General features: G+C 50.8%; 1 long non-coding RNA gene across 1 annotated transcript; it reads left to right on the top strand.

Moving 5' to 3' along the window:
* Positions 1–315: 315 nt before the first annotated feature.
* On the top strand, positions 316–6,308 carry LOC126500975 (uncharacterized). Its single transcript, XR_007591475.1, has 3 exons — positions 316–395; positions 5,640–5,771; positions 6,202–6,308. It is a non-coding gene; the product is annotated as an uncharacterized lncRNA (long non-coding RNA).
* The last annotated feature ends 3,101 nt before the right edge of the window (positions 6,309–9,409 follow it).

Below are 9,409 nucleotides of genomic sequence, written 5' to 3'. Positions count from 1 at the left end.
AAAAAGAGAGCTGTGAGTAGCGAGGGGCTTGCTCTAATCACTGAGCTGCCTAGGCTTGCCCAGCAACTCCGAGGGGTGGCAGCCCCCCTCTGCACAGCCAGCCTGTTAACCTTCAGTCTCCCGTCTTCTTTCCAAGCCGCATTTGGCTTGGCACCGGTACAGGTGTCTTTAAATGTGCCACACTTGAACCACAAACGCAAAAGGGAAGCGGCCAGGTGGACCTTGAAATACGCAGCTTGCCCTCTGGACTTGGCTGCAGGCTTGACAGGTGTCACTGGTTCTCCTGGGAGAGTGAGCAGCTGACGAAATCGCAGAGGCCCAGGAGCCTGGCTTCCAGTAAGGGACCTTGTTTACCAGTTCAGAACAGGAAGCCCGGGTTGGACATTGAACAGGGGGTGAGTTACCAAGGAGTGGATTTGTTCCCGGCTGCCCGAGAAAGAGGGAATCTGTTGTTTTTGCAGATTAGTATCTATCTCCCTTGTTTGCTTTCTTCCCATGGCTAGAATTTCTTGGAAGCTTTTTCCAGGAAGAGGAGGCCCAGTAGGAAACAGGGGCAAAGAACGCAAAGCCCCGTTTCTGCTCGCTTTACTCTAAAGTGTCTTTATTTGCGCAGAAACACACAGGAGGCTGTGTGAAATAGGTCAGCATTAGGAACAAAAGCTAAGAAATAGGGGCACAAGCCACGCACTGGGACCATTCCTGCAAGGTCATGCCATGCACATGCTAGCCAAATGCCCTGTCCCTTGGGGGCATTGCCAGCCTGGGCCTTTCAGAAAGATGTGTTCACAGTCACCCCGGCTGTCCACGAAGGAACAGGGATCCAGACCTGGGTCCCAGCAACTGTGGATTCTATGCAGAATCCTGCAGGTCACGTGGGCAGGGAGGGGACTAGGGCCTGTCCCGCCACTCTTTGGTGGCAGCGCTTCTCAGTGACCTCCGAATGACCTCGGCTTTTTGTTCTAGGACTGGAGCCAACCAGGGCCCCTGCACGCTCAGCAGGCAGGCAGTCCAGCACTGGGCTACTTCACCAGCCAGGGCTTTGCACACTATTAGAAACTGAAAACTGGCGAGGGTGTCTGAAACAAGCTCCTTTCAGTCTTGGTTCCCATTCTTTGGTTGCAAAGATAGGCTGGTGGGACCCAGGTGACATTTGCCGAGTAAACACAAGTTCAGAGCAGGCAGAGTCCACACCCCCACTGAGCAAACAGCATATGGAGGCCGCAGTAGGGCTTCCCAGCTCCCAGGCTTTGCCTGGCCTGGAGAGCTGACCAGGAGAGTGTGCCCAAGGTCTGAAAGTTCATGAGGGTCCAAGGCTGCTTTAAAAAAAAGGCTCTCAGTCCTGGTGGCACGTGCCTTTAATCCCAGCACTCGGGAGGCAAAGGCAAGTGGATCTCTGTGAGTTTGAGGCCAGCCTGGTCTACAGAGTGAGTTCCAGGACACGAAGTCCAAAATTACACAGAGAAACCCTGTCTCAAATAAATAAATAAATCAAAAAAGGTTCTCATGTAGCACAGGTTGGGCTGGGATTTGCAGGACCGCCGCTGGGATTACCTGGTTGACGTAGTGTTGGGGATTACCTGGCTGACGCAGTGTTGGGGATTATCTGGTTGACCTAGTGTTGGGGATCACTCAGTGCATCCTATATGCTAGGCAAACACTCTACCAACTGAGCTACACCCCTAGTTCTGCTATTACTAACAACACCCTGTGTGCTGCTCAGCTCCAAAGCGGAGGTGCCAGCTGGATGACAGGTGAGTTCTCAGGCTACAGAAGCCACAGCCATGACTGGATGTGGAAGAGGGATCAATCATTAGATCCCAGGTAGAATGTAGCTGCTGGGGACTGGAGAGATGGCTCAGAGGTTAAGAGCATTGCCTGTTCTTCCAAAGGTCCTGAGTTCAATTCCCAGCAACCACATGGTGGCTCACAACCATCTGTAATGCAGTCTGGTCCCTCTTCTGGCCTGCAGACATACACACAGACAGAATATTGTATACATAATAAATAAATATTAAAAAAAATGTAGCTGCTGGGTTTAAGCACCTTCAGGACCTACAAACTGTGACCCAGGATTGTCTCAGTTTTCCAAGACCTCTGTTTTCTTCATCAGGGACTGACAGAAGGACTTGCCTGGGATTGCCAAATAGAGTTCAAAGCACTCATGGAGCCAGGCAGTAGTAATGCACACCTTTAATCCCAGCACTCGGGAGGCAGAGGCAATCAGATCTCTGTGAGTTCAAGGCCAGCCTGGTCTACAAGAGCTAGTTCCTGGACAGGATCCAAAACTACAGAGAGACTCTGTCTTGGAAAACCAAAGTAATAATAATAATATTTCAAAGTTAAACTTAGAGCCAGGAACACAGGGACATAGCTTAAGCTTGCAATCATTGCACTCGGGAGGCTGAGGCAGGAGGAACACTATGAATTCAAGACCATCCTGGACAGGATAGCTTGGATTATATAGGAAGACTCTTTCAAGGGGAGAAAAAACTAGGTGTTATGGCACACACCTGTAATCCCAACACTTTGGAGGTAGGGGCAGGAGGATTATAAATTCAAGGTCATCCTTGGTTTTGTGGTTGAGTTGGAAACCAGCCTGGTTTCTTTGAGACCTATTTCAAAACAACAATAAGAACGTGAAGCTTTATTCAGGAGAAGGATGTTGAGAATACTCGGTCCATCTTAAGAGTTATCTGTGATTTCAAGGGCTGGGGTGTAGTTCAGGAGCAGTGTGAATGAGGCCCCGGGTTCATTCCCTGCCCTGCTCCGTACGTAAGAGAACTTCTAACTCTTTAAATGTTTGCTGAGCACCTGACATGGGATGCAAGACTTGTAGACTTGTCTTAAGGAGTGCACAGTCAGGGATGGAGAGACAGCCCTTCCAGAGGACCCAGGTTTGAATCCCAGAACTCACATGGCGCTATCTAATTCCGGTCCCAAAAAGCCCATCTCCCTCTTCTGGTCTCCAAGGGTACTGCATGCACATGGCACACAGTGCAGGAGGAGCCTCGCAGGAACCTGCACTGAGACTTCAGTGCCTGCCTCAGAGACCCACTCCCAGCAAGACACATGGAGTATGCTGACATTTGTTGTATAGTGTGAACGTTCAGAATAATGTCAGGCAGTTCACACAACCCCTCCAAGTGCTTTGCTTCCTGTTTTGGGAACCAGCCTGGTGTCTGTAAGGCTGTCCACTGAACATTAACCTAGATGTTGCTGTGAACTGTCTTGTGGATATAACTCCCACCTACCATTAGTCAACTCAAGTAAACGGGTGACCTAAGCATGCCTCTGTCAGCCAGGAAAAACCTTTTCCTGGGGTAGAACTGAGGAAGGGAGGGAGAAGAAGAGGAGGAAGAGGTGGGGAAGAGGGGAAGGAGCAAGAGACAGCAATGCCGGCATCCACCCAGGGCCTGGCTTTACCTTGCTGATCTTCTGTCCCTCTTCAGACTCCCTGACCCTATAAGAAATTGCCTGAGCTGATTACTTAGAATGAATCTCAGCGGTTCTAAGCATGCATCCCACTGGCTCTGGTTCCGGTCCTCTTCTAGCAGGCAGGGAGGCACTCCAGTTCCCTTGCTTCCCCCCACCCTCAGGGGTGAAAGCATGGAGTGTAGGCATGGAGGGACCCTTGGGACTGCAACTGCCCCCACTACACACAGGTGTTTAGAAGATGGCCAAGCACTGTCCTTTCTGGTCTACACAGAGGCACTGGGGCCACAGACTTGAGCCCTGTGTCCTGCTGTAGGCAGGTTCTGAGATTCAAACTCAGGCCTTCCTGAAGCACTTTACCCGACAGTCTAGCAGAAATCTAACATGACAGAGAAAGAGACCGGAGATTGACCTCTGCCCTCCACACATGCACACATGGCAAATGCACCTGCACATACCAGACTGCACACACAGATGCACCCAAACGTCTCTCTCCCTCCCTCCCTCCCCTCTCTCCCTTCCGTTTGGCTATGATGAGGGCTAGGGCCTGAGCTGAGTTGGGGCTCATTTGGTAGAGTGCTTGACTAGCCTGCACAAAGCCCTAGGTTGAATCCCCAACACCAAATGACACCCAGTGTGATGGTGAACACCCTCCAGGCACTTGGGAAGTGGAGTCAAGAGGTCATGAGTTCAAGGCCATCCTCTGATAGAGGCCAGCCTGGGCTGCAATACAAACAAACCAAAAACCCTAAAAATGTAATAGCAGCACATCCTACGGTTGTTTAGATTAATCGCGGATAGATGCGTTCGGCAGATGGCCACGCTCCCCGCGGCCTTCCTGCACTTGAAACACCTGGCCCCAATCTCCAGGATATTGACATTTACTTTGGTCTTTATGTCACTGCCAGCTGTGGTGACTTCGCTTTCAACCTGGCCTCTGACTTTTACTTGGCTGATAAGAAAATAAACAGGGCTGTCATCAATGGCACCAGGGCAACCTTCAAGCCTGGGGCAAGGAGGAACCTTGCACCCCTGATGAAGAGAGGCTCAGTGCAGTTGACTTTAGGAATGTTTCCTTCTGGGGTGCGCCAACCATCTGACCAGGTTTCCCTTGACTTCGTGGTGTTTTTCTTGTCTGACTCTACTTCCTGGGAGCCCTGAAGCTGTAAATCTTTCTTCTCTTCTTGTGTAGCTTGTATCAGACAGAAAACTGACAGACCGTGACAAAGGAAAGGTTAGGCTGAAAGCAGGATCGGGGTTGCCAGGTGTCAGGCAGGGGTGAGGGCGCAGACCCAGGTAACAGATGGGGTGTCTCCTGAGGGAGTGCCAAAGAGAATTCAGTTTATTTGAGCAAGCACAAAACAGAATGTTGCGGATAGTTCCTGGAATCGAAGCAGGTTCTGAAAATCCCAGCCCACTGCTCAGTCAGGCAGCTTTCATAGAAAAAAAAAATGGAGGCATGTTCTGGGAAGGAGTGCGGTGGCGTTCCATCCCCAAAACTGCAAAGGAGGGAAGGAAGGAGGGAAGGACAAAGAGAGGAGAGGAGAGGAGAGGAGAGGAGAGGAGAGGAGAGGAGAGGAGAGGAGAGGAGAGGAGAGGAGAGGAGAGGAGAGGAGAGGAGAGGAGAGGAGAGGAGAGGAGAGGAGAGGAGAGGAGAAAAAAAACAGAGCCGAGAAGACGATGAGTGACTGCCCACCACAAGATCAGTTTGTTCACTCAATCGGTTATTGCTCGGCTCGCTGTTTGCAGCCTTATTAGCTGCTTACCCACCCAGCCTCCTGCAACCGAAGAGAGTCAACTACTCCAGCTAAAATATGTACTCATTAGACCTGTCGGTCCATTGCAAGTGTCCAGTCTAATCCTGAGTCCACCTATGAGAAATCTTTCCTAGCAGGGGTGTGTAGATATTTTTCAAGCTAGACAGAGGTGCTAATCACCCAACATTGTAAGCTAAATGCCATTACCTGCACACTTCTTTTTTTTTTCTTTTTTGGCGGCAGTGGTGGTACTGGAGATCAAATCCAGGGCCTTGTGTGTACTAAGTCTACCACGGAGCTACATTCCTAGCCCCTGAGAGAGATAGAATCTCACTACGTAGCCCAGGCTATAACCTAGAGATCCTCCAGACTCCTGTTCCCCAGTGGGTACATCACAAGTGTGGATCCCACACCTGGCTAACGATTACTTTTATGTCGTGTGGCATTCAGCTCAATTAAAAGGCAAACATGACCTCACAGGAAATAAGGCAGATGTGAAAGAGCCTAGCCTGTGAGTCCGTGCGCATGCGGTTCAAGAATCAGCTGTACTCCTCCCTCCATGGTGAGAACGGCCAGAAGGAGGTGAGTCTTTAGAAAGAGGAATGAAGAACTTGAACTTCCTGGGTGATGGCAATGTCCCGCGGCTCTGGACAGTGATGCAGAACCCGAGTAACTGTGAAGATCTGAAGGTCCTATTGCTATGTACCTCACTGTGGTGAGCCAAGTGAGAACACCGGCTGCCATAGTTTATATATTTGGGGGCTTGGTCTCCAGTTAGTGAAACTGTTTGAGGAGGAATTGGAGATGTGGCCTTGTTGGAGGAGGTGTGGCCTGTTGGAAGAGGCGTGGCCTTGTTGGAGGAGATGTGGCCTTGTTAGAGGAGGTGTGGCTTTGTTGGGGAGGCATGGCCTTGTTGGGGAGGTGTGTCAATGGGGTTTCAAAAATTTGAGGTTTTAAAAGGCCATGCCATTTCCATTGTCTCTCTTTCTCTGCCTAATGTGTGTGGATCAAGATGTGAGCACTCAACTACAGCCACAGTGGCCTGCCCTGCCTGCTGCCTGCTGCCTGCTGCCTGCTGCCTGCTGCCTGCTGCCTGCTGCCTGCTGCCTGCTGCCTGCTGCCTGCTGCCTGCTGCCTGCCGCCATGCTCCCCATCATGATAGTCATGGACTCACTCTGAAACCACGAGCCCCAAATTAAATGTTTTTCTCTGAGTTGGTTTGGTGGTAGTGTTTCTTCACAATGACAGGAAGGTAACAAGACACCCACCAAAAAGTTTTTAAAAGGAGCAAAATGCAGAGTACTCATCCAGATGTCTTGGAAGGCTGAGGCAGGAGAATGCCTATGAGTTCAAGAACAGCCTGGGCAGGATAGTAAGACCCTGCCTCAAAATATTTTAGATAGTAAGACCTTGTCTCAGGCTATTTTGGAAAGTAAATATAAAGTCAAACACAGGGGTTTCATGGAATTGAGAAAAAAAAGATGGTGGAAAGGAAAGCCACCCATGGTGGAACGAAGCAGAACCACCCGGGGACAGGCAGAGGACTGGCAGACAAAGAAGTATGCTGTTAATGATCATGGCGGGTCCTCAGGCCGGCATCAGGTTATTCTCACCTGCTTGCTGCTTGCCTGTTAGGCCAGCACTGTCCCTCAACCCACACTGGAGCCCCTGCTGCCACCACCCACACCGCTGCCACCACTCACTCACACCGCTGCCACCACTCACACCGCTGCCACCACTCACTCACACCCCTGCCACCACTCACACTGCTGCCACCACTCACACCGCTGCCACCACTCACTCACACCACTGCCACCACTCACACTGCTGCCACCACTCACACCGCTGCCACCACTCACACCGCTGCCACCACTCACACCGCTGCCACCACCCACTCACACTGCCACCACTCACACTGCTGCCACCACTCACACCGCTGCCACCACTCACTCACACTGCCACCACTCACACCGCTGCCACCACTCACACCGCTGCCACCACCCACTCACACTGCCACCACTCACACTGCTGCCACCACTCACACCGCTGCCACCACTCACTCACACTGCCACCACTCACACCGCTGCCACCACTCACACCGCTGCCACCACTCACTCACACCGCTGCCACCACTCACACCGCTGCCACCACTCACTCACACCGCTGCCACCACTCACACCGCTGCCACCACTCACACTGCTGCCACCACTCACACAGCTGCTACCACTCACACCGCTGCCACCACTCACTCACACCGCTGCCACCACTCACTCACACTGCCTCCACCACTCACACTGCTCGCCTTGCTTCGGGGAGGAGAGCCTGGGGCTGTGATGCTGCCGTTGGGTAGCAAACATGGTGTTTGAGCCCAGGACACAGGATCACGTTTGCTCAGGACACACTGCCCAACCGTACTGACAGGACAGAAGAAAATGCCTGAGATGAAGAATGGTTCGTTTTCTGGGTTTAATCTCCTCAAAAGACTTGCTGCCAGAGGCCATATTGATGCTTGTGGCCCATGATGCCGCTGGGGGCTGTGTTGATGTCCATGGTTCGTGTTGCCAACAGAGGCCATGTTGATGTCTGTGCGCCTGAGGCCATGCTGTTGTCTGTGATCTGTGCTATGGCAGTGGCCCGTGTTGATGTCAGTGGTCCATGCTGCTGCTGGCTGCTATGGGCAAGGAAGCTTCGTTTGCAGTGGGATCTGTGACTGCAGACTCATAATTGAGAATGAGTGACATTGAAGGCTTCTGTGACAACCTCCCCAGCCCTGAGCGAGAGAAGAGAGAGAGAGAGAAATGATAGAGGGAGGGTGGAAATGATAGAGGGAGAGAGGGAGAGAGACAGAGAGAGGGAGGGAGGGAGAGGGAAAGGATAGAGGGAGAGAGAGAGATCAGACAAGAAGCTATTGAAGAGAGTCCTTAAAATCCATGATAAAGATGCTGAGGTGTAGCTCGGTTGATGACTTCCTGCAGATAGGGGAGGGGGCATGAGGGATGACAAGGGGATGGCCTGAAATTCGGTTTTCTTTAAGGGGCTGGGCACTGGAAGTTTGACCATGCTCTAGTGAGGATACTCACAACACAAACTGGACTTGATGTTTCGTTTTTCAGGGTTTTTCTCCTGTGGGTCGGGGCAGTGGCGTGCAATGGTGCGAGGAATGGGAAGCGTGTGATAGGGGTGCATTGTATGAAATTCCCAGACAATTAATAAAAAATATTACGTTGGGAAAAAATAAAAGAGTCAAGTGTGGTTGCACATGCCTGTAATTCCAGTACCTGTGAGGTAGAGGCAGGAGGATCAGGAGTTCAAAGTCAGCCTCAGCAACATAGCAAACTCAAGGTTAGTCTGAGCTTCGGGGTGCCCTGTCTTTTTTTTAATATTTTGTTTTTTTTTCAGTTATGTGTATGCATATGTATCTGTCTGTATGAGGACGTAAGTGTGGGTGCCCTCAGGGACCTGAGGCATCCAATCCCTGAAGTTGTTGTTATGAACAGTTGTGAACTGCCCTGTGTGTGTGCTGGGAGCTCAGGTCCTCTAAGGGAGCGGTATGTGTTCTTACTGCTGAACCCTCTCTCCAGCCCAAGATAACATGTCATAAACAAACAAACAGAACAAATAAAAAGCAAGTATCCTAGAAAAAGGCAACATTTGGTTTGATAAGTTATCCTTGACTCAGGTTACCTGTTTCTATTTATAATTATTACATTATTTCATTTATAGATATTCACCGATTTTGCTGTTTTGCTTCTGAGCCAGGATCATGCTGTGCAGCCCTGGCTGGTCTCACACTTGCAGCAATCCCCCTGCTTCTGTTTCCCAGGCGCTGGGATTCGAGGTCTATGTCAACATGTCAGCCTGTAGACTCTTTTATGTGTTTATGTGGTTTGGTGGGATTTGTTTTGTTTTGAGACAGGTCTCACTGCAGCTCTGACTGAACTGAAAGTCACTACATATACCAGACTGACCTCAAAGTCAAGAGATCCACCTGCATCTGCCTCCTGAGTGCTGAGACTGAAGGGGCGTGCTACCCTGCTGGGCCTCAGATTTTCTCCCCCCATCTTAAAACATTTTTTAAGGACTGAGGAGAATTCCCAATGGTAAGGCACTTGCTCCGTAAGCATGAGGTTCTGAGTTCGCATCCCTACACCACCACATAAAGCCAGCTGCGTTAGCTCTAATCTGAAGAATCCTGAGATGCGTTTGGGTCAACTGGCCTG

This window comes from Alexandromys fortis, unplaced genomic scaffold, assembly GCF_014885135.2.
Source record: "Alexandromys fortis isolate MF-2015 unplaced genomic scaffold, M_Fortis_MF-2015_v1.1 scaffold_7, whole genome shotgun sequence".
NCBI classification, from domain to species: domain Eukaryota; kingdom Metazoa; phylum Chordata; class Mammalia; order Rodentia; family Cricetidae; genus Alexandromys; species Alexandromys fortis.
Note: the sequence above shows the minus strand (reverse complement) of the source record. Positions and strands in the feature narration are given on the sequence as shown.